The sequence below is a fragment of the Hyperolius riggenbachi genome, chromosome 9, assembly GCF_040937935.1.
Source record: "Hyperolius riggenbachi isolate aHypRig1 chromosome 9, aHypRig1.pri, whole genome shotgun sequence".
NCBI lineage: Eukaryota > Metazoa > Chordata > Amphibia > Anura > Hyperoliidae > Hyperolius > Hyperolius riggenbachi.
The window spans coordinates 65,168,226-65,192,202 of record NC_090654.1 but is presented as its reverse complement, the minus strand read 5'-3'; the positions used below and the strand labels follow the sequence as shown (position 1 = coordinate 65,192,202).

Here is a 23,977-nt window from a genome sequence, read left to right as displayed (position 1 = left end):
TTTACCATCAATTACCATCAGGGTCGGACTGGGACACTGGGGGCCCACCAAAGAAATTTCAACCTGGGGCCCACACATCCCATGATTGCGGTGAAAAAAGGGAGTGACCATGCACCGGTAGGTGGGTGTGGTCATGATGTATTATGGACAGGGCTAAATGTACATGATCTTAGCAGCATTGTAATTCAGAGACACTGCTGCCCAGCAAAACTTTGCATAGAGTCCCCTCCTTCAATATAAAGGAATGTCCTACTTTGCAGAGGTTGTGACCGCAGAGGTTGCGACCGCATTGGGGCCTTGGGCCAAAGGGGCCCGAAGGGCCCTCCCTCAACTACAGTATTACCTCTCTATTGGTCCTGTGCTCATAATAATCACTTCTATAGATACTTTGAACAGTGGTCACTAACAAGCTATTTCCCATCCCCTTCTTGCACCTCTGACACTGTAGTGGCCATTGGCAGGTTTTGCTGCGTCGTATCAATTGTTATGTATAGAGTGCTTGGGGGGGGGGGGGGGCCATTGTAAAATTTGCATCGAGGCCTACAGCTCCATAGCTACGCCACTGCTCTCAGCATGAGTGATTACAGCACTGAGAAGAGAATTTTTGTGCTGCAGGCAGCAATTGGAGCTCTGTCAGACAAGGAGGGGGCCCACCAGAGACCTGGAGGCGGGGCCCACCGAGGGAAAAAACTGTACTACTGTGGCCCAGTCCGACCCTGATTACCATCGTTTGTGCAAACGCCACGCTCTGACCTTGATTTCTCCCATCGTTTCAGCCGATCCTAGAAGCAACATGCAGCTTCCACGGACGCTTACCGCTTTGTCTCCATGTCTCTCTACAGGGGTGATAAAGGCTGATTGCCACAGAAAGCCGTTAAGGGCTTTTGAGACACCACAGGACACCCAGCAGTCGCACATTTGAACCAGCCCTAAGACTCGAGCCTTTGAGGCCTTTCTAGAAATATGGCCGTGGAAACCCTCTAGCATTCTATACACAAGGCCAGATTTATACTTTTTCTGTCCCTAGGCCAACTTTCTTATTGCTCCATATCAACAGGCAACAGTGGCTGTCCAATGCCATGTGCAGTAACATCCATGTGCAGCATGTAATATATCAAGCAACATCAAGTACAGCCAGGGCAGCCATCAGAAATTTTGGGGCCCCTCACACATCATCAGGCCTGGGTCCCCCTCCCTGGGCCCACCCACTGGTTGCTGTGCCCGCCCACTAGCCACCCCAACCTCATGTACGAAGTGCGCTGGGCGAAAAAAAGTGCATGTCTTTGACACTGAAGAAAGCGGCATGCACAGCATGATGCAGCAAAAAGTGGGCGCGGGCGTGCCATGTTGTGGGAGGAGCCAAATACTAGCAAAATACAGGTAGTGCCCAGTTAACAAATCAGATAGGGACTTGTAGGTCCGTTCTTATCTTTTATCCATTCTCTTTTGCCCCCCTCTTTTTTTTTCTGTACCTCTTTTGTCCCCCTCGGTCTCACCTCAGTTTGTGCCTCTTTTGTGTCCTTTTGTGTGACCTCATGTTCCCGTCTCATCTCTTTTCTCCTTGTGCCTCTTTTGTCTGCCTCTGTTCCCCCTGTGCCTCTTTTATCCCCCTGTGTTACCTCTTTGTCCCCTTCTGTCTCAGCTCGTCCCCCTGCCCTAGCCAGGTTTAGGTGCCCCCAGTATAGGTATCCAGGCATAGGTGTACCCAGTATAGGTAGCCAGGTATAGGTTCCCCCAGTATAAGTAGCCAGCTATAGGTGGTGCCCCAGTATTGGTAGCCTGGTATAATTGCCCCCAGTATAGGTAGCCTGGTATGGGTGGTGCACCAGTATAGGTTAGCCAGGTACAGGTGCTCCTAGTATAGGTAGCAAGATATAGGCGCCCCAGTATAAGTAGCCAAGTATAGGTGCTGCCCCAGTATAGGTAGCCAGGTATAGGTAGTGCCCCAGTATAGGTAGCTAAGTATAGGTTGGTTCCAGCCCCAGTATAGGTAGCCAGGTATAGATGGTGGCCCAAAATGCTAGTTAGTGAGCCACAGGCCCGCAGCCAGCACATGCGGCCCTTCCAGCGCTTTCGGGGGCCCAGGGCCCCCAGAAGCCCGGGGCCCCTCACTGCAGTGTCAGTTGCCCCCCCCCCCCTGATGGCTGCCCTGAGTACAGCTCCCTTGACCAGCTTCTCTCCTCTTACATATGTTTCTCCCTGTTATGGATTTTATGTTTGTGCAAGTGCAACTCTATGATATATATATATATATATATATATATATATATATATACTGTACGCCATTTGCAGGCTTTTCTTCTATATTAAGCAACTATTTTTTCTATGTCCAGCAGCCCATTGGGCAGAAGCCACCCAAGGCCTGGGCCTTTGTGGCCTCTCCAGAAAATCAGCTTTGTCTATACATAACCACTGGAGCAGAAAAAAAAACCTGCCAAGGGGTGGGGAACAGTTTGTTAGTGATTACCACTGTAGAATATAGATAAAGGTGAACGTTAATAGCATAGCACTAATGAAGCAGTAGTATGGTGGTGCGAGGAGGGCCCCTGTGGTTCAGGGGGCCTAGTTTGGTCACAAACCTCTGTATCCCCATTTCTACATTTGTTGCATTGGTGTCACCTGTTCATTATTTGGGTGGCTATACATATTCATGGTCCACACACTATATTTATAGGGTAGCTGATTCCATATCGCTGTGACCACCTTTGAGAAAGCGGAAGAAGCCTTGGCTAGGGACTCCATCAAAATTTGGCTATAAGGCTTCCCTGATTCGTAGTTAAGCCTCTAGTGAAAATCTCACAGACTTCTTGGCGTCGTCTTCGGATCTCTACAGAGGTCCAGACAGATCCGCCTTCCCAGGCTGCCCAGAGAGCTCATTAGCTGCAGATGCGTTAAGGAAGAAGAGCTAACACTCCAATCCGCATTCCTGGCTGGGAACGGGAAGACGCAGCACTAAGGAATGCAGACCCATCATTTGCACAGCAGCAATTAACAGATTATCATACTGGGCAGACTTTGTGTAGCCACTGGCAATACACACAGATACAGTATACAGTATACAATCACCAGAGATTGATCACTGAGCAGATCCATTCATGAAATTTGTTTTTAATCGCCCTCCCTCGTGTTGTGAAATGTTTAAAGAGGAACTGTAAACAAGGATTGAACTTCATCCCAATCAGTAGCTGATACCCTCTTTCCCATGAGAAATCTCTACCTTTTCTCAAATAGGACATCAGGGGGGTCTGTATGGCTGATATTGTGGTGGAACCCCTCCCACAGTGTGATGTCAGGACCTAGGTCCTGACAGTTTACAGTTTGTGAGCCTCGTTGCATTGTGGGAAATGGTTGTTTCCAACTGCCAAGCAACCAGTATCTTCTTCGTTGTATATGTACATCTATAAAAAACAACAACCTTTTTAGCCTTGTACCTTTATTGTTAGGGAGTGTGGTTATAGATAATGGCAGTTGGTGCTGTTTTTCTCCATGTCTGCCAGCAGTAAAGATGATCGTGTAGGCTGATGGTGGATCAAACAACATGAACAAATTACATGGCCATTATCAATCATTTATTGATCTACTATTTTTTAACTTCTCACTTTGCAATGTATTGATTTATTTTTTGCTAAAGTCCACCATTAAGGCAGCTCCTGTTGATATAAGGTGTAATACATAGAGGGTCATTTCCACATGACCAGGCTGGATAAGATGGTAGCAATCAGTATGGAAAATACTTGCACGTCTATGACTGATCAAACCCTCCAATGTCCAACCCCTGGAAAAGGAACAATAAACAATGCATTGGCCAAGAATCATTTAAAACAGTGTCCCAACAATGCCCTTATAGACCAATCTGTCCTGGCAGATCCGTTTTGGCAATAATCGGCGTTAATCACTCATACTGAACTACAAATGATCAGTCCATTCAAACTAATCATGTGTTGCGAATCCTGCGCTTCCAGGTCCTCATTTTTGCACTTCCGGTAACAATCCGATCGGAAGAATGTCGTTGTGCCGTTTCTGAATTCAAATGTGCTCTAACAACATTAGCTGTTGGGGATCACTCATTCTCCAACAACTGCGGTCTAGCGTGTGTACGGAGCTTTAAAGAGGACCTTTAACCAAGGATTGAACTTTATTCCAATCAGTAGCCGATAACCCCTTTCCCACCAGAAATCTTTACCTTTTCTCAAATAGATCATGAGGGGGTCTGTATGGCTGATATTGTGGTGAAACATCTCCCACAGTGTGATGTCATGCCCATGGCTCTGACAGTTTGCGGTTTGTGGTCCTCGTTGCATTGTGGGATATAACAGCTTTTTCCAACTGCCAAGCGCATAGAACTCTCAGTAACGAACATTCCGTACAGATCACCTGGCAGAACTAATGCTGTCACCAACAGTGATAAAATTCAGGACGTAAATCAGGGAGAGGAAAGATCTTACAAAGGGCAAACACTGACTAAATAATCTATAAATAAATATTATAAAAAGAAAAAATAGGCAATTTTATTAATTATGTTATTTTCACTACAGTTCCTCTTTAAAGGACAACTGTAGGGAGGCTGCCATGTTTTTTTTTTCCTTTTTGTGCAATGCCAGGTGCCTAGCTGTCCTGCTGATCCTCTGTCTCTAATAGTTTTAGCCATAGACCCTGAACAAGCATGCAGCAGATCAGGTGTTTCCAACATTAATGTCGGTACTGATAAGATTAGTTTGTTTCTGGTGTTATTCAGACACTACTGCAGCCAAATAAATCAGCAGGGCTGCCAGGCAACTGATATTGCTTAAGGGGAAATAATAATAATAATAATTCCTTTTTTTGTATAGCGCCTTTCTCCTGTCGGACTCAAAGCGCTTGCGAGGCAGCCACAAGAGCGCACTCAGTAGGAAGTAGCAGTGTTAGGGAGACTTGCCCAATGAACTCCTTACTGAATAGGTTCAGGCTTACTGAGTAGGAAGAGCCAGGATTTGAACCCTGGACTCCTACATCAGAGGCAGAGCCCTTAACCATTACACTATCCAGCCACTAAATAAATATGGTAGCCTCCATATACCTCTCCCTACAGTTGTCCTTTAAGCTTACATTGTCAGCGCTGCTAGTACTTATAAATATTGATTGATAAAACACCAACATATTCCATGGTGCTGTACAGAGTAAAAAACAAACATGGAGTACATAATAATACAGACAATGGTATCACAAAATATAGACACAGGTATATGATACAGAATTGATAGACAGAGTAGTTAGAGTAGAGATTTACCTTATGAACAAAATGTATACCAAGACACAAAAGGGCGAGAGAGTCCTGCCCTTGCCAGCTTACAATCTGAAGCTTGTAGTACAATATGGTTGTAAAACAACAGGCCACCATGAAAACAAACAAAGCATAACAAGTACTCTCCTCAGCTTCTTATGCAGAGATCCTAGTAACTGTTAAGTAACACCTTTTATATTTTCACTTTCTGTGGGATGAATAAGCCTCGGCTCTCAGCTCCTGAGTGTTGATGCTGTAAGCAGTCATCGTGTTGCACGGTGACGGCAGTGCGAGGGTTAAGCTGGCGCTCTCTGTCACCCAGCCTTGTTCCCGGCCGGCACCTGCATAGAGAGTGCAGCCAGCACAGGTGTGTGCTCCCCATGTACGCTCACCCTGCCGGCATCCAGTGACATATAAAAAAGAAATTAATTTCCCACTAATATGAAACCAAAGTGTTATTAAATGGGGGAGTGAGCTGGGGAATACAATATAAAACAATAACTTCATATCAGGTGCTTCCGCTGAGCTCCCAGTGCTCTGACGCTTCCAGGATCGCCCACCCTTGCTATACAGCACACTTCCGCTCACTGTTCTGCCAGACCCACCTCAGTGGAGGGTAGGTGTCCAGCTGCGGGGCAGAATTCTCTCTTGCAGACCCTAAGGCAGGTCTCAACATTAAGGTAGAACTCCAGAAAGCAATCCATTTCACCTCTTGTCTTAAAGGAAACACAAGGTGAAAATACATTGATGAGATAAATAATTGGATTTGTCCTCCTCCTCCTAAAAATGACTTTTTTTTTAGACATCCCAAAGTTTTATTTTGTTTTTTAACCCTCCTGGCGGTTTGTCAAGATCCGCCAGGGGGCAGCAAAGTCATTTTTTTTAATTTTTTTTTTTTCATGTAGCGAGACAAGGTCTCGGTACATGATAGCTGCTGCTCAGCGGCATCCCCCCAGCCCCTCCGATCGCCTCCGGCGATTGGAGATCAGGAGATCCTGTTCAAAGAACGGGATCTCCTGGAGGGCTTCCCCCGTCGCCATGGCGACAGGCGGGATGACGTCACAGACGTCGTGACGTCAAAGGGGACTCCGATCCACCCCACAGCGCTGCCTGGCACTGATTGGCCAGGAAGCGCACAGGGTCTGGGGGAAGCGGCTGTGGCGCGACGGATAGCGGCGGCGATCGGATTGCACACGCAGCTAGCAAAGTGCTAGCTGCGTGTAGCAAAAAAAAAAAATTATGCAAATCGGCCCAGCGGGGCATGAGCGGTGCCTTCCGGCGGCATAGCCCGAGCTCAGCCCGGGCTTACCGCCAGGAAGGCTAAGCTATTTTATAAGCTTTTACTGTTTCATTGTCTCTGCTCAATGACACATGCATCGAAGTATGCCAGAGCTAAAATCTACGAACTATCAACCCTTTTTATCTCTTTCCTGCTCTCAGAAGCCATTTTCTGCCAGGAAAGTGTTTTATGACTGTAATTCCTTATCAGGTTACGCTATAGTCCGACACGGTCCTGACCTGGACAGAACCTAATTTTTAACTCTTTCAGACAGAAAAAGAAAAAAGGAACGCAGCATAGTTATTTCTGTGGTTAGCACTGTACATACACATGTCTGTCTCATCATGTCATAAGTCACCTTATGTATCCTTTAACCACTTAAGTCTATCTGGACGGATATATCCATTCAGATAGACTGCGCTGCTGCCAATGCAAGGGACATAATTTAAATGGTGTAATAAGCGGGACAAATGGGCAAATAAAATACGTGGGTTTGAATTATGGTAGCATGTATTAATTTCAAACTATAACGGCCAAAAACTGAGAAACAATGCATTTTTTTCATTTCTTTCTTAATTTTCCAGTTAAAATGCATTTAGAATAAAATAATTCTTAGCAAATTGTTGGCTGTCATTATGTTATAGGCCTATAGGCTAAATGTGTACTTGATTTTAAGAATGTAACTTTGCACCTTATCACTGTTAGCACTGTCTTTGCACTTTTTTTCCCTTGAAAAAGCTTCATTTAGAAGTGAAACATGTCGGGTTGTTTGGTGGGGGTAGTGTAATTTTATATTTAGTGGTAATGCAATAGACCTGAGTAGCGGATGCTACTATTATATTTGCTGACAAAGCGGGTCCTGCATTACTTTCAAGTTCATTTATACAGCATCAGCCATATATCTCTTTTAGCATTTCATTAAAAGTTAAGTTTTATAGAGAGACAGGTGAGGGATATTCTGTGTTTCCCAAATTGTATCACCCAAAGAAAGTCTAAATGGTCGCGGAAAATACAAGATATAGATAATTTAGTGTGATAAGTAGTGATAAAGTTATTGGCGAATGAATGGGAGGGGAAAGTTGCTCGGATGCATAAGGTGAAACAACACTGTAGGCTGAAGTCAGAGATGGCTGGCACGGTCGGAAAGGGTTAAAGATTGGGAGAGTCTGTTATTTCTCTGGATTCTGGTGGTGCCTGCTCTTATGGTGTATAACATTGAGACAGATACACACTACACACACTGCTCTGCAGGCCCGGATATGTGCTGACACACAGGGATTGCATTTTGTGTACATGGCACTTGTTTGCCATTTCGTGTTTTACTCAGAATGAGGAATGTGAGGAATTTATGGCCGGGGATCTGAATAAGCCTCACATCATCCACCTGATTTCCTCAGGGCTCCAATTCTGCCCATCTGTACACCAATCCCGTTGTGCAGCCCACATTGCCAGGTCTGACCCACCCCACCTCCCCGATGGCCCTCATTGTGGCTCAGACATTTCTCACTTCCTCAGCGCATTGTGGAGAGGCCTGTGAATGGCATTGTTGCGGTTTCATGAACTCTCTCCATCACTCTCTCCAGTTTTTGTGTGTCTCCCGCTGCCCCCTCCTTCCGCCCACTCTCTCCTCTCTTCTTGTAAGTGTCACATTTATCTCTGAGCTTCATGTATGGGTCAAGAAGAGGTGTAAGAAGGAGCATCAATCACACAAGTCCTCTGCAGCCCTCTCCTCCCCGCAGGCCTGGGACCTGAGCTGGCCATGAGGGCCATTTGTAGAGGAATAGCGGCTCTTCAGCTTCATTCAGTGATACATGTCACCCCTTGTACTCCAAGAGGTCAGACATGGGGATTGTAATATTAGCGGTGCAGATGAGTGGAGATGTGCTGAGCATTACAGAGGAGAATTCTGCTGGCCTCATACCTAGCAATTATTATTATTTTACATATCATCTCTCACCCTTTTGAGTCTTGGAATTTGTTGTACATTTTTTTCATCATGTTACTTTTGTCACTGTCATTACCAATTCTGTATTTTATATCGATTCTGTATTTTGTATATTGCTGTATACCATCGTCTGTATTACTACCGTATGTACCCCTATGTTTGTTTCTTACCTTGTACAGCACCACAGAATATGTTGGTGCTTTATAAATTATTCATTTAAATTATTAATAATACAGGGAGTGCAGAATTATTAGGCAAGTTGTATTTTTGAGGAATAATTTTATTATTGAACAACCATCATGTTCTCAATGAACCCAAAAAACTCATTAATATCAAAGCTGAATATTTTTGAAAGTAGTTTTTAGTTTGTTTTTAGTTTTAGCTATTTTAGGGGGATATCTGTGTGTGCAGCTGACTATTACTGTGCATAATTATTAGGTAACTTAACAAAAAACAAATATATACCCATTTCAATTATTTATTTTTACCAGTGAAACCAATATAACATCTCAACATTCACAAATATACATTTCTGACATTCAAAAACAAATCAGTGACCAATATAGCCACCTTTCTTTGCAAGGACACTCAAAAGCCTGCCATCCATGGATTCTGTCAGTGTTTTGATCAGTTCACCATCAACATTGCGTGCAGCAGCAACCACAGCCTCCCAGACACTGTTCAGAGAGGTGTACTGTTTTCCCTCCTTGTAAATCTCACATTTTATGATGAACCACAGGTTCTCAATGGGGTTCAGATCAGGTGAACAAGGAGGCCATGTCATTTGTTTTTCTTCTTTTATACCCTTTCTTGCCAGCCACGCTGTGGAGTACTTGGTGATGGAGCATCGTCCTACATGAAAATCATGTTTTTCTTGAAGGATGCAGACTTCTTCCTGTACCACTGCTTGAAGAAGGTGTCTTCCAGAAACTGGCAGTAGGACTGGGAGTTGAGCTTGACTCCATCCTCAACCCGAAAAGGCCCCACAAGCTCATCTTTGATGATACCTGCCCAAACCAGTACTCCACCTCCACCTTGCTGGCGTCTGAGTCGGACTGGAGCTCTCTGCCCTTTACCAATCCAGCCACGGGCCCATCCATCTGGCCTATCAAGACTCACTCTCATTTCATCAGTCCATAAAACCTTAGAAAAATCAGTCTTGAGACTTGAGATTCAGCTTGTGTGTCTTGTTCAGTGGTGGTCGTCTTTCAGCCTTTCTTACCTTTGCCATGTCTCTGAGTATTGCACACCTTGTGCTTTTGGGCACTCCAGTGATGTTGCAGCTCTGAAATATGGCCAAACTGGTGGCAAGTGGCATCTTGGCAGCTGCACATTTGACTTTTCTCAGTTCATGGGCACTTATTTTGCGCCTTGGTTTTCCCACACGCTTCTTGCGACCTTGTTGACTATTTTGAATGAAACGCTTGATTGTTCGATGATCACGCTTCAGAAGCTTTGCAATTTTAAGAGTGCTGAATCCCTCTGCAAGAAATCTCACTATATTTGACTTTTCTGAGCCTGTCAAGTCCTTCTTTTGACCCATTTTGCCAAAGGAAAGGAAGTTGCCTAATAATTATGCACACCTGATATACGGTGTTGATGTCATTAGACCACACCCCTTCTCATTACAGCGATGCACATCACCTAATATGCTTAATTGGTAGTAGGCTTTCGAGCCTATACAGCTTGGAGTAAGACAACATGCATAAAGAGGATGATGTGGTCAAAATACTCATTTGCCTAATAATACTACACTCCCTGTAATATCATCTGAATCACCATCTACAAAGGCACATGGTTTGAAATAGACCTGCATTTGCTGTTTACTCCTGTCTATATTGCCTGATGAAACCGGGTCACACCCGCGAGATGCGTTGCAGTGAATCTGGGAGTATGTAAACTATATCATTGTAAAATACAACAATCTTGTGTCTAATTGGAGTAGGTAAGTCCACCACTGCCTCCTCAAGCTTTTAACATTTTTAGCTACTTATATTCTTTTGGCACCACTGTTTGATTGCATAATATCATCTGAATGTTCAATTTTACTTAGAATTTTTTATTTTTTCATGGCCATTAATATTGATTTGAAGTTTTTATAGACAGGCCTGTAGAAAGGATGTTATACTTTACTTTTACTTTTACTATTTAGGGCTGATCCACACTGAAAATGGTGAAAAAAATGTCAGCAAGTGAATGAGAATCGCTGGAGAAGAGATTTTGCCGCAATTGTGTTTGTGATTCTCAATTAAGTGAATGAGTGCAGTATTTTTGCATGCAGAGTTATTTTACTATTACGATTCAGGGCTGATCGCACTGGCGTACCAATAGGGGATGCGACCCCTGCCGTCGCGGGGGGGCCCGGGGCCCCCCTAGGGCCCGCTCAGGGACTTTTGGGGGCAGGAGGGTTCGCAGCATAAGAAGAGAGTGTGGCAGATCGGTGGGGAGGGGGGAAATTCCCCCCCTCCCTCACCTCGGGCTCTCCTCTCAGCGCTCCCCCTCCTGAAATCATTGGTGGCAGCGGGCAGCAGCAGCAGCGGTGGCGGCAGGATGATACATTACCTCCTTCTCGCTGGAGGACTACCTGTTTACACAGGAAGTTGCAAGAAGCTCTTAGAACGGAAGTCCTCCAGCGAGAAGGAGGTAATGTATCATTCTGCCGCCACCGCTGCTGCTGCCGCCGCTGCTGCTGCCCGCTGCCACCAATGATTTCAGGAGGGGGAGCGCTGAGAGGAGAGCCCGAGGTGAGGGGGGGAATTTCCCCCCTCCCCACCGATCTGCCACACTCTCCTCTTATGCTGCGACCCCTCCTGCCCCCAAAAGCCCCAGAGCGGGCCCTGGCGGGGGGGATTTTTTTTTTTTTGCAGGGGGGCCCGGGGATTTCTAGGTACGCCCCTGGGCCTGATCGACACTGAAACTTGCGATTACATTTGCAGCTCTCATTCAAGGGAATGAGAATTGCTGTAGAAGCGATTTTGCAGCTATTTCATTTGCGATTCTAATTCAGATAAATGAGAATTGCTGCAGAATTGTTGCACAAAGAGTTTTTTTTCACTATTTCTATTCAGGGCTGATCCACACTGAAAATTACAGAAAAATGGTGGCAATTTTGCCGCATATATGCCTGCAATACTCATTCAAGTGTATGAAATTGCTGCATTTCATTTGCAAATCTCATCGAATGAATGTGAATCGCTGCATAATTGTTGCATACAGCATTTTTAAAAATGCAAACGCAGCCAGTGTGGAACAGCCATTAGCTAAAACTTACCCCATAGCTCTGTACAGAGATCACTGTTCTATTCCCTTCAGCCTCTGCACTAGCCTGCATGCTAACGTCCTCACCAAAGTCACACACAGCATTTTTATATATTTACAGTATACAGCTCTGATACTGTCAACAGTACTGTACAGAGATCACCGATCTATTCATATCAGTGTGACATTCTGAATCAGGATGATACAATTTATTGGCTAACTTAAAATAATAAGAATGTGATTCATTTAATAAATGGAATCAACCTGATTCTAAACTTCTTGCTTGAACTTATGGCTAACACAGTACAATACTCTACGGCTCATATCAGTGTCTGCACCAGAGGAGCTTACACTCTATAGTGTATCCATCACAGTCGCACACTATCATTATTATTACACAAGACCGAAAGCCAATTTAAAAACGGGCGCTAGGCCTCTCCCCTCACGCCGCCGGTCAGCACGCATGCGCCCACACTCCCACCCCCCTGGGCCTGTCCTCCTGCTCTCCCAAGTCTGCCCGCCTGCCGTGCATGTGCAGTACGTGGAACACAAGGACACAGGGACAGGGGACACAGCGACACAGGGGTTTTATAGGATAGGATATTTGATATTGGACATAATAATGCTGCACCAAGCAGTAGAGCGAGTGCAGTTCAACCGATGCTCAATAGATTTCATGGGCAGGGGCTGGGGAGGGATATTGCGAATAAACCCATCTGGAAAATAAGCAGGCAGAGGATATCCCGCGTTCTGCCGCTGACTCATGTTCAGGGTCACTTATGATTTCCATGAAGGAATACTTTCACATGTGGTCACGTGACGCAAGAAATAACATTCTACAAATTAGTGATGATGATGACATCACTCTCCAAATATGTTACAGCTGACAGCTTTGCAAACATAATTACAGCCACATAAATATTGTGCGCTATTACTGATGTCATAGAGCAGCTGGTGGAAAGGGGTGACGAGGAGTGAATCGGGTGACGAGGAGTGACACAGACACACGATCAGCTAGACTTCCCAAGCCCTTTCAGGTTCTGACACACCAGGATGAGGGTTCAAGAGACCCTTTTAACCTCATTGTATAGCAATAGATACTAACAAAGCAGAATACAGATAACAACACTACTTACTGTGTCCTGGAGAGCGTAATCTGTGACCTGATGCCAAATAGCTTAGAAGGAAGCTGAAACTTCTGCTAAGAAGAGAGTCCAACACACACCTGTGGAGATAAGAATTACATTTCACTTTCTGTGACTTTTATATTATTATTATTATTCTTAATGAACAAGCTGTCAGTTAATTAATCATTCGCTTTCAGAACTTGATCACATACCTACATTAAATGGGCTTGATCTCCTGACTACAATGTCATTTCAATGTTCAATATCAGTGTTCTCCCCAGGCTCTTTTAACTGATTGCTTTACCCGGGTAATTTTGGTGGGCATCCTGCTATCATTGGCTCACCTCCTCATCCGCCCCCTATGCTGTAAGCAGAGTTGCGCAGGGAAGCGCCGACCTTGCATTCCTCTGTCGCGCCCCACCCGGCTACTTTATGCCACCCGGCTGGAGAAAAATTTGGGGAGAAGACTATATATTCTGATACTAAACAGGAGCTAGATGGCCCTTGTTCGCACTGATCGTTCAGCACCGTCTCAGCTGAGAATCTAGCATGCAGCGCACAGCCTGACATTTGTTTATGCAGAGTTGTTGCACAACTACCTGGTTTATCGCCAGGTCTTCTCTTCTTCTGCATTGCAGCCTACCACTGAGTGGCAGCATCTTTCTGTAGGCTCCCAATGCATATCATGTGACATTGGGAGCCTACAGGAGATGCAGCCACTCTGTAGGCTGCAGCACAAGCTGAAGAGGAAAGGAGCCAGCCATGGACCAGTGCTCTGCTGATTATACAGATGGAGGGGAACATATACTGACCACGCATCTGGCCTGGTGGGGGGTAAGGGGATCGGGTTCATGGGGATTGGGTGGCTTCAGATGCTCAGGTGGTAAAAACGTCACTATCAGTCCTGCTAGCATGTGCGGCAACTGCCACACATCACTTCGCAATCAGGATCGCCAAATGATGAGTGTCAAATGAGCACATTATGCTCGTATTTATGCCCATTATGCTCCTGACCAAGGTATGGAGGTCAGCTGTCTTTAGAAGCAATCACGTCTCGTGCACAGGAGCCAGTGGCATTAAAACAATGCATCATTTAACCACTTGACCACCGCAGTGTTAATCCCCCAACAACCAGGCTCATTTTTGCAGCACTGGGCTGTGCAGGCTTTTCAGCCTCCTGCACAGCCCAGCTATGGAGCCCAGCGATTGGACTCGCCTCCTTTTTTTGTCCTTAAGGGGACATGCCGCCTGAGATGTCCAATCGTTGTGGCCATTTTTTTTTTCTTTCTCCGCCTCTAAAAGACTCTCTCTCCCTCCCTCCCCTCCCCTCCATAATCTTTATGGAACAGGACAGCGATCTGTCCTGTTCCGCCTCTCATAGGCATCAGCCTATGAGAGGACGGCGCTCCCCGGCCAGTCGCGATCGGTGGCTAGCAGACTGATCACGGAACTCTGTTCCGTGAAGTGATAGGGAACGATAGCGCATGCGCGCGACAGTTCCTTGGGAAACTGCAGCCCCATGACTTGATGCCAATCGGCTTTAGGCGGTCCTGGAGCTGCCGCCGTGGCCACGCCCATCGGTGTTAGGTGGTCTGCAGATGGTTAACAGCTAGAATCCATGATATTACAGATGCCCATAGGGAACTGTGGGGTCAATGGGAGGATTGGGATATGTCATTGTGGCGCCTCCAATCACGCAGTCGTAAGCTCCCATAATTCTCTGGTTTTATGTATATAAAGTAATCCTTTGGCTCTGGTGGTCTGGGAAGCACTCAATATGACTTTCCAGGTTCTGCAGTTTCTCCAGTCTAATCCTTTGGTCTTGTATGCGTTTGTTTTGCCCGTTTTCTTTTATTCTTGATGTTCTGTTTTACTATAAGTTTTAAATCTATATTCATATTTGTGCATGGATTGATTAGCAAACCTACTGGCTCTACAGGGTAGACTGTATAATTCATATATTTTTCTATTATTGATACTACTATGTTCTTACCAGGATACACACCCCCTGCATAGTTCGCTTTCTATATGAAGATAAACATCCTGTTCGCTGTTTCAATGGAGCTTGTATTTTGTATAATGCTTTATTATGTATGCTACTCTTTGTTTTCAATAAAAAGATGATTGATAAAAAAAAAAAAAAAAAAAAACAATTCATCAGGCTTAAGCGGTCCCGGAATGGTTAAGTCCCCACTATTTCCAGCTCCTGCAGGTGTAGGGGCGTCAAGATATTAAAGGGGGGGCTGCTGCATATGGAACGCTAGGCTGCAAAAGGGAACACATATGGAAGGAGGTAGCAACTTCTCAAGGTAACATAACATGAAAGATAGGTTGCAGTACACAGATGTTACACATGGGGGGGGGGGGGGGGGGGGGCTGCACATGCAAGGGGTGGTTGCCATATATGAAAGTGGAAAAAGAGCCAGTAGAGAGACTAGGAAGGTATGAAAAAGTGAAACTCCAGCTGAGAACAATTCTATTACACCACAAGCATCACATGGCTGCCATGAAACACGACTCCTAGAGCAGCCCAGAGAGCTGTGGGGGGGGGAGAGGGGTGGTGGATAGTGAACAGCATGATGCCTGAACTGACAGCTGATTGAGCGGGCACCAAGGAGCCATGTTAAATAAGCAACCCTAGTGATTTAAAAATCGTTAGCGATTTGCGATTTGGATCAAATTGCTGCTAGTGGAATAGACCCCTAAATTCGTACTGCTGATTAACAGAACATAGGTTACCTGTCTAGCATAACAATGAATGGCAGGTACTTTTCAGGAGCTTTATTCAGCTGTAATTGTTTTTATTTGGTCTGTATTGATTGTTGCAGTTCTTCTGTGTTTCCAGGACAATATTCCAACTTGTAAATTAATGTCGGGTACATACTCCCTTTTCATACGTTTATGGGGAAATGGGGAGAGGGTGCAGGCTGCAGTTGACTTGGGCGCCAATATGGCCAGAAACAGCCATATTCCTTTCTGATTGGCTGCAAACACTTCCTGCTTCAACACATTTTTGTCACCAGCCAATCAAAGCCTTCTACACTTGATCAAACATCACATGCTTCTCCATAGACATGAGCATCACTAGCACAGTAACTGCTCAGCTTCGGCATGTATCTCTCCTGCAGGATATACAGGAATTAGCTGGCACATTACTGGGTACTTCCCTGCCTTGTATGCGAATCTTGGCAGCCTCTTTGACACAAACGTAAATTATGAAGGTTCGTTACGCCTTCTACAAAATACTTATTAAAACTGTTGCTTGGGGATCTCCTCAAATGATGTGAGATGATGAGAAGGAAGCTGAGAGGATGCAGTAAATAGTGACCTCATGCTGCCCTATGCAATGAGCCGGATTACATAAGGCAGTGCCGCAGCATTATGTGTAATTATAGCGGTGATGATGACACATAGCCTGTAGGGTGGTATGTGGGCAGAGAGACACACCCCGGCACTTAATGGCTGCTCGCTTGTGTGTGCGCAGGGTGGGTAGTGCAGCTGGGGACTGGCCATATCTAAGCCCCAGGGAGGGAACCCCACCAGACACTGCTGGTTTTACAGTAACAACTGTATTGCGTGAGAAGGATACGGATGCTGCCATATTCATTATCTTTTAAACAATGTTGTCTTCTTCCTCTAATACTTTTAGCCACTGCTCCCGATCAAGCATGAAGATGCGAAACTTGACATGATACGTCCCATGCTTGTTTCAGGTGGGTGATTCAGACACTGCGGATGCATTAAAGATCAGCTTGTGAGAATCCGCTCAGCTGCCTGCGCAGGCAGGCAGCCTTTTGACCATTGTTTAGGTTTGCATGCTGCAGGACTCTGGAACAGAGACCTGTCTTTCCATTGCAAGTTTCTGGTCTGTTCTCTTGCTGGGGAATTTGCATACATTCGTTATGCAAATCCCCTACCTGCCTTCTTTGATGACTGGCACTATAAGAGCTAGGTTTCCCAGAAGGCTTTGCTGGTCATTTCCCTTCCATGGTCTGTTCCTGATGGACACTGCTGGAGTGTCAGCCATTGCTATCTAGTATAGTTAATTCCTGGGTGTTGCTTTAGGCTCCCCTTCTAGCCCAGTCAGGTTGTATTATTTGTATTGCCTGTTCTGTCTTGTCTTGCCTGTTGCCATTGTCCTGTCCCAATGGTGGTCGACAGGAAATGGTTCTGATCTCTGTTCTTGGAGTATAGCTGGTGCAGCGGTTGCTACCAGCTATCTCTTCTGTTCTGTCTCCTGGGATTGCGCTAGCTACTTTTCGCTAGCACTGGGGATCCTTCTGTTCTGTCTTCTGGGATCGCGCTAGCTACTTTTCGCTAGCGCTGGGGATCCTTCTGTTCTGTCTTCTGGGATCGCGCTAGCTACTTTTCGCTAGCGCTGGGGATCCTTCTGTTCTGCTACTCTGTACCTGGATCGCGCTAGCCACTTTTCGCTAGTGCTGTGGATCCTATCTCTCGCTTGTCCCTGTTTTCGTGTGTCTGTCTTGTCCGCTACGCTTGCTGGAGGCTCGGTGAAGTAACCGTTAAGCAAGCGCTCGCGTCCTCTTTTTCATGTTTGTCTGTTAATGGTTAGTTAGGCGTGCTTGTCTCTATTGTGCTTATCACGTGGAGATTGCGCATAACCGCGTGCACTGTTGCGAATGAGTGCGGTGTTCGCGGTTAGCTAGCGTTTGTTATTTTCCGTATCTCCTTATTGTATTATTTGCTGTGCCTTTGCTACCCTCGTATTCTGATCTGCCTTGTGTCACGCCTGGCGATCGCACCTCTCGCGATTGCGTTCCTATTTCATATCTGCTGTTGTGTGTGCGCGGTCGCGGGGTGGCGACTGGATTGGCGAACACACATACAACCTGTCCCTTTGCTCAATCTCATTCGCAATTGCCTCTCTTGCGATTGCGCTCTGCGCTTCGTACAATTCCTGTCTGGCATTTGTGGAGGTACAGAGGATTGGTTCCTCTGCACTCCTCAGCGCCATCTGCCGACAGGAATTTCCCTCTACAGGTGCGTAGCACCTTTTGCTGGGTGCCTGCAAATATACGCTTGTGGAGGATTTCCGCCGTGTCAGCGCACGCGTTGTGCGCTGATCACGGAGAAAGTTCCACAATCGTTACAGAATGACCAGCCTAACCCAAAACCCCAGTGTAGACGGAATTTCCGATTTGTACGATTTTGTCGAATATGGCTCTTGTACCTTTAAGAGATTTAAAAAACTTGAACCTGAATCAGCAGACGAATTTTTGTCTGAGTGTACGAAACTGTTAGCGAACCCTGAATTCCAATGCACCCCAGTGTCTACCTGGGCCCCCCAAATGGTCTACATTCTGTTGGGGGGGGGGGGCGAAATGTCAATGTGGGGTTATGATGTGTTAGATCATACCACCCTGAGTCAAAGACCCCTGGAATTCTTGGCCTTTTTAATTCACAATTGGCTGAGATTACCTCAATTACCATACCCCCTTAATGAGTTGTTGTCAGCAGCTCAATCAGCTGTTCCATCTACTCTTTCATCCATAAAGCAGCCATCCAAAGCCTCTAAGTCTAAACGTAAAAGATCTAGGAAGGCTTCCCAGCGGAAAGATCCGTTGCCCATGGCAACCACAGATAGAGAGGTTATTTCTGTCAAGTCTGAAATGGGCAAAACCATGCAGTATGATAATGATGTTTATAATGCATCTGCTGATCAGTTTCCAGGTTTTTTGCCCCAATCCAAAGCTTATGTGGATCCTGCTATAGGTAGGATCGCACACTACATTAAAGCAGTTAAAAAATCTGTTCTTGTTCCTGAACTCCACCCCTATGGAGATTATCTGGATACTGGCCTGTTTGAACCCCCATTTGCTTCCTGGGATGTTGGGGCCTTGCTGGAGGAATTCGATTTTGATTGGAAAGCCTTTTGCAATTTTTACATCGCAAAAAGCGAAGATGTCTTGAATGCTTGTCTTGATTCTATGTACCTTCTGATTGATTCCGATGAATGTGACAAGGATGATGTGGATCTGGTGATCTATGTATGGCAAACGATTTTGGATGAGTTGCACACACACCAACCAATTGATTCCAATAAAGAGACATCGTTGTCGGATGATTGTTCCTGCCTTTCTGGGGTAAAGCATGAGAGTCTTGACTTTGTGCAATCTGAAATGAATGAGTATGCCGCTGTGGTTGATTCCTGTGCGAATCCTGAAGGATTCTCTCCTGAGAGTGTGCAGTTTGAATCTGTGCGATCTGATGCCTGTTTCTCGGATGTGATCAGATTGTGATCGGCATGAGTCTGCCGGTTTCCTCAAGGATGTGTGGGATCCTTTGTCATTTAGTAATAGATCTTTGAGATCTTCCGTCTGTGACCCTGCTATGTGGAAAAGTTCTCGACTATGCAGCGTCAAAAGTAAAATTAATATGCCTAATAAAGTTTGTCCTGTTGATGTCCCTATTTCTTCTGCAGATGAGCCTCTGTCTCACCCTGTTCACACCTGTAAGGGCCCGTTGCCTGGGGACAGTGCTCCAGTGTTTCGGTCCTAGATGCCTTGCAGTCTGCTCCGCAGATCGCGGAGGTTTGCGCTATAGAAGTGTCAGTTTCACAACCTAAAGTGAATTTTGATTCGCAGGTTTTGCGTTCTGATTCCTCGGATTCGACATTGTTAGCCGAATCTAAGAGTGAGACAGCGCTTCGGTTTTGCGAATCTGATGCTGAACCCTCTTTGCCTTATTCAGAGACGCTTTCTCTGAACCTGCCCTGTACCATGAATAAAAACATGTTTTCCTTTCACACTGATGTTTGTGAGCCCCTTTCTTGCTCTGAGGGAAGTTCTGACTCTCCACCCTGTACTCTGGATGAGTCAATATTGCCTTGTACAATATCTCCTGCCCTGCCCCTAGAGGCTCGTCTAGGTATTGCTGCTATTTTTACCTGTTTTTCTGCAGTTTTGGAGTTGCAAGCTAGTTTGACTGCTACGCAGAATTTCGGGTGCAGTGAGATTGAAGTTAGGGAGTCAGTGTGTGTTCCAATAAATATACCTGTACATTCCCCTCATGATGATGAGATCCAGTCTCAGTTTGTGGTGGAATCTTCCCTGGGACATCTGCCCTGTTCGCAAAATAAAGTTCCAGTTTTGCCCTGTAACATGGATAGTACAGAATCCTTCTTAGAAAACTTGAAAAATTATGTTCTGGAGGTCTCCGAGTTCCTCCCAAAGGGTGCAGAACTTGTAGGAGATGTCTCCTGCCCCCCAAGTCCTTCTGAGGTGTTGCCCTCTTCCGTAGGCATTGCTGCCTTGCTGGCTACCATTTCAGCTCTGGTGGAGCTTCAGTCATGTGTAATCAATCATGATATTGCAGTTACAGAAAATTCTGAATTTGAGTTCGAGTCTTCTTTTGAAAGACCAGTACCTGTGACCTTTACTCGTGATGATTTTCTGCCCGGTACTGGTTTTGGTCTTGTCGTGTCGGACTCTGAGGTTGGCAGTTCCCTGACATGTCCTGAGGTTTCTCCTGTACTAGTGTACCCCGATGTGCTCTGTGATCCAGAAAGCCCAAGTGTGCCTCGGTTACCAGCGTACTCAGATGCTTCCTCAGTGGAGACATGTTCCGATATAGCCTGCCTGCTTGCATGCCCAAAAGTGGTCCCTGAAAGTCCTGATCTTGATGGGTGTCCTGCTAATTTTGAGTCTGGAATGATCATAGGTTCCATAGGGGTTCTTGGTGGTTCTCCATGTGAGCCTGGTGAGCGTTCTGGCTTCTTGGGATCTCTGCGGAGCTTCCGGGAAAGGTTTTGCTTGGTGCCCTGAATACGACCAGCAATGGCTTTGGTGTTGTAAGGGACACTTCGAACAGGTATTGCGGCAGGTTTGGTATTCTTGGATGCTCCTTGAAAGGTGGTGGGTATTGTCTGGAGGGTGTCGATGGCTTTTTCTCTGGTGTCCACAGTCCTGATGGGTGTTACGCTGAGACTTGTAGTGCTGATGGGCATGTTTCGGTGGCTTCTGCTTCCGATGAGGTCGGTTTCGGATGGACTGACTCTGGAATTGGGCCTTGTCGGGCTGCCCCGACCTTCATGAGTCTTCAGTTAGAGTTCTGTGATGATACCAGTTTTGAGGGATGTCTGGAATCCATCCCTAGAGGGGGGGGGTACTGTGAGAATCCGCTCAGCTGCCTGCGTAGGCAGGCAGCCTTTTGACCATTGTTTAGGTTTGCATGCTGCAGGACTCTGGAACAGAGACCTGTCTTTCCATTGCAAGTTCTGGTCTGTTCTCTTGCTGGGGAATTTGCATACATTCGTTATGCAAATCCCCTACCTGCCTTCTTTGATGACTGGCACTATAAGAGCTTTATGTTTCCCAGAAGGCTTTGCTGGTCATTTCCCTTCCATGGTCTGTTCCTGATGGACACTGCTGGAGTGTCAGCCATTGCTATCTAGTATAGTTAATTCCTGGGGGTTGCTTTAGGCTCCCCTTCTAGCCCAGTCAGGTTGTATTATCTGTATTGCCTGTTCTGTCTTGTCTTGCCTGTTGCCATTGTCCTGTCCCAATGGTGGTCGACAGGAAATGGTTCTGATCTCTGTTCTTGGAGTATAGCTGGTGCAGCGGTTGCTACCAGCTATCTCTTCTGTTCTGTCTCCTGGGATCGCGCTAGCTACTTTTCGCTAGCGCTGGGGATCCTTCTGTTCTGTCTTCTGGGATCACGCTAGCTACTTTTCGCTAGCGCTGGGGATCCTTCTGTTCTGCTACTCTGTACCTGGATCGCGCTAGCCACTTTTCGCTAGTGCTGTGGATCCTATCTCTCGCTTGTCCCTGTTTTCGTGTGTCTGTCTTGTCCGCTACGCTTGCTGGAGGCTCGGTGAAGTAACCGTTAAGCAAGCGCTCGCGTCCTCTGTTTCATGTTTGTCTGTTAATGGTTAGTTAGGAGTGCTTGTCTATTGTGCTTATCACGTGGAGATCGCGCATAACCGCGTGCACTGTTGCGAATGAGTGCGGTGTTCGCGGTTAGCTAGCGTTTGTTATTTTCCGTATCTCCTTATTGTATTATTTGCTGTGCCTTTGCTACCCTCGTATTCTGATCTGCCTTGTGTCACGCCTGGCGATCGCACCTCTCGCGATCGCGTTCCTATTTCATATCTGCTGTTGTGTGTGCGCGGTCGCGGGGTGGCGACTGGATTGGCGCACACACATACAACCTGTCCCTTTGCTCAATCTCATTCGCAATCGCCTCTCTTGCGATTGCGTTCTGCGCTTCGTACAATTCCTGTCTGGCATTTGTGGAGGTACAGAGGATTGGTTCCTCTGCACTCCTCAGCGCCATCTGCCGACAGCAATTTCCCTCTACAGGTGCGTAGCACCTTTTGCTGGGTGCCTGCAAATATACGCTTGTGGAGGATTTCCGCCGTGTCAGCGCACGCGTTGTGCGCTGATCACGGAGAAAGTTCCACAATCGTTACACAGCTAAATTGCAAGCATCTGGTACTGTTTATTAGGAAATAAATAGAGCAACCTCTATATCCCTCTCACTTTAGGGGTCCTTTAACCACCACAGGCAATTTCACCCTTACCGCCAAGAGCCATTTTCACCTGTCAGTGCTCCTCCCATTCATTTAGCCATAACTTTATCACTGCTTCTCACACCTGAATGATCTATATCATCACCTCATTACACAATGATACATTTTTATTGAAAATGTACTGTATGCCTATTCTAAATGTACTTTTTCGCCACAAGCTGGCACTACAAACACTATCCTAGGTTAACAGAAAGTGTTCCATTTTTTATTTACACTTTCGTTAATATGAATGGATAGGGCCCCTGAGCGGGGTCATATCCATGCATTCCAGGCACTGCAATTGGCTCAGGGAACACTTGTGCCCCTTCACCAATTACCAAAATGCAAATGCTGCCCGGAATAAACATGCGCGTGCATCCACTGCGGCAACATTGGACACGTATATGTGTACAGATAGACCACAGCGGCTCCTATCGTCCAGATAGTTGTCCGGATAGGATTAGGTGGTTAAAGCAAAGCCGTGGCTTTAAAAAAGTGAGATACTTACCTCAGTAGAGGGAAGCCTCTGGATCCCCCAGAGGCCTCTCTGATGCTCGTTGAGCCCAATGCTGGTTGCCAGGAATTTCTTCTTCACTGCACTGCCTCCCCCACAGGTGAAAATATAATTATTGATTTCTATAGCTCCAGCGTCTTCCCTGGTGCTGAATCTATGCAGCCTGGTGTGGCTTAGCAGTGGGCACATGTGCTGGCCCTTTTCCTGCTGTCATTGCTTTTACTGGATCTCAGGTACTAATATTACACTCATACAGTCAGGTCTACAGTATTCTCTCTAATGAGTCCTGCAGCTCTCTGTGGGATTGCACTCTTTCCTGAAGAATTGCAGGCCTATTGTTCAGGGTGTGGGGAGGATGCTGTGCCAGGGACGGTGTGCCAGGCTGTCTGAAACCACTCTCTTCTTGGCTCAGAAATAAATGGTGGGATTAAGTCTCTCCACAATTCATCTTACTGTACAGCAAGCCAAGACAAGTCTTTCTGACACAGCAACAACATGCTGAACAAGTGCCGGGGGCAACCAGCGGGCAGAACTGAACCACACCACACACAAGAGTAACAGGCAGTGCCAACCCCTGTCTTGCACATACTAAATGCCAGGCTTGTCTGTAGGACACACCCAATTCCACACCAGAACACCGAGATTGGGGGCAGCGCAGTGATCTGCACACAATGCTGGCAGCAGAGAGATGAGATAAGTGGGGATTTTCCAGGTCTCCTCGCTGAGGTTGATTATGTGTAGAGCAGAGATCACACACCTGTGCGGTAGGGTTGCAGCTACACCCACACAGGTGCCCCGGGACACATACACAGAAATAGAATGAAGATTACATCACACAGGGCACAGAAACCAACAATAACTCGCAGAGTGACTTAAAGAGAAACTCCGACCAAGAATTGAACTTTATCCCAATCAGTAGCTGATACCTCCTTTTACATGAGAAATCTATTCCTTTACACAAACAGACCATCAGGGGGCGCTGTATGGCTGATATTGTGGTGAAACCCCTCCCACAAGAAACTCTGAGGACCGTGGTACTCCTGGCAGTTTCCTGTCTGTGAACCT

At 46.2% G+C, this 23,977-nt stretch overlaps 1 long non-coding RNA gene across 2 annotated transcripts in view; it reads right to left on the bottom strand.

Moving 5' to 3' along the window:
- LOC137532459 (uncharacterized) overlaps positions 1 to 23,977 on the bottom strand; it is a 310,063-nt gene that overhangs the window by 40,016 nt on the left and 246,070 nt on the right. For both annotated transcript variants that reach the window (XR_011023935.1, XR_011023936.1), the window contains one exon: positions 12,879 to 12,967. This is a non-coding gene — a long non-coding RNA (uncharacterized lncRNA). The remainder of the gene's footprint in view (positions 1 to 12,878; positions 12,968 to 23,977) is intronic.